At 23.5% G+C, this 1529-nt stretch overlaps 1 pseudogene; it reads left to right on the top strand.

Annotated features, from left to right (window-relative positions):
• The first annotated feature begins 1300 nt into the window (after window positions 1-1300).
• Window positions 1301-1529, top strand: part of LOC107477756 (B-box zinc finger protein 24-like) — a 3601-nt pseudogene continuing 3372 nt past the window's right edge.

The following is a 1529-nucleotide window of genomic DNA, read 5'->3' as shown; positions in this document are numbered from 1 at the left end:
TTATTTTCAAATAAACACTAATTAAAAAAAATTAGAGATAATCAAATTAATTTTTTTATTCATAAAACTTAAAGTATTTAATTTAAAAATCTCAAATATTTAAATCAAATTATATAAAATTTTTATATTTTTTTCGATTACAAAAACTTTAAATTATAAATAAGAAAATACCCCATTTAATATAAAAAAATTTAAAAATTTATTTAGAATAAATATAATAAATCATAAATAATTTATTATTTAATTTTTAAAATAATTTTAAACTCAAAGTATCATTAATTTGATTTAAATATTTTTAGTAAAATAAATTTTTGAATATAAAATCTTAAATAAATATAATAAATCATAAATAACTCATTATGTTAATTTTCAAAAATTCGGAGTTTTATATTTAATATGTTAAAATAAAATCTTTTATTAGTTACAAAAAACTTTGAATTTTGTGACAAATAAATAATTTGTTACAAAAAATAGTGTATTTTGTGACAAATTAATTTTTTGTTATAAAATACTTATAAATTTTAAAACAAATAGATATTTTGTTACAAAATATTTAGAAGTTTTGCAACAATATAACCTTTTGTTACAAAACATTGTAATATTTTGCAACAAAACAACAATTCGATACGAAAGCCAACATAATTTGTAACAAAAGAAATTACGTTGTTACAAAATATTGAAATGTTTTGTAACAAATTTTTTTGTTGTTACAAAATATTCTTATTTTGTAACAATAACTAATTATTGTTAAGAAAAAACCATAATTTGTAACAATTTTAAATTTGATACAAATTTTTTGTTACAAATGTTCCATTTTCTTGTAGTGATTATTCTGTTTGAAGATAATACAACATGCATTGCTCAACTTAAGGGTGGATACATCAAAGGTGATAGAACAAAGCATATTTCTCCCGAATTCTACTTCACTCATGATCTTCAAAATTAAGGAACAGTTGGTGTCCAACAAATCCGCTCAAGTGATAATCTGGCAGATTTATTTACAAATTCACTTCCAACATCTTCCTTTGAAAGATTGGTACATCAGATTGGGATGCGCCGATTTCAAGATATAAAATAATGTTGTCAAAAAGAGGAGACTGTACTTTTTTTCTTGGTCAGGTTTTTCTCCCTATTGAATTTTTCTTGACAAGGTTTCTAATGAGGCAGTCCCCGTCACAAAGGATATTGTACTCTTTTTCTTTCACTAAAATTTTTTTCAATTGGGTTTTTCTTTAGAAAGGTTTTAATGAGGCATAATCCAAAATGGTCATCCAAGGGGGAGTGTTGTGATAAGTATAAGATGGATGCTCATTTAACATGGGCGGCTCAACTTTTCCATGGTGAAATGTCGTGTTACCAAGGAGAAATCACATTTAATGAAGGTAAAAAATGAAGACTTTATGCATGTATAAATAGGAGTACGATCAGATGCAATTTTTGCAACAATAACAAAGCACTCTTTTCTTTCTTTACATGCTACGATAATATATAAACATTCTTCTCTTTTATATATACGTTACTGCATATAT

Source organism: Arachis duranensis, chromosome 3 (genome assembly GCF_000817695.3).
Source record: "Arachis duranensis cultivar V14167 chromosome 3, aradu.V14167.gnm2.J7QH, whole genome shotgun sequence".
NCBI classification, from domain to species: Eukaryota; Viridiplantae; Streptophyta; class Magnoliopsida; order Fabales; family Fabaceae; genus Arachis; species Arachis duranensis.
This window is presented reverse-complemented; position numbering and strand designations above follow the sequence as displayed.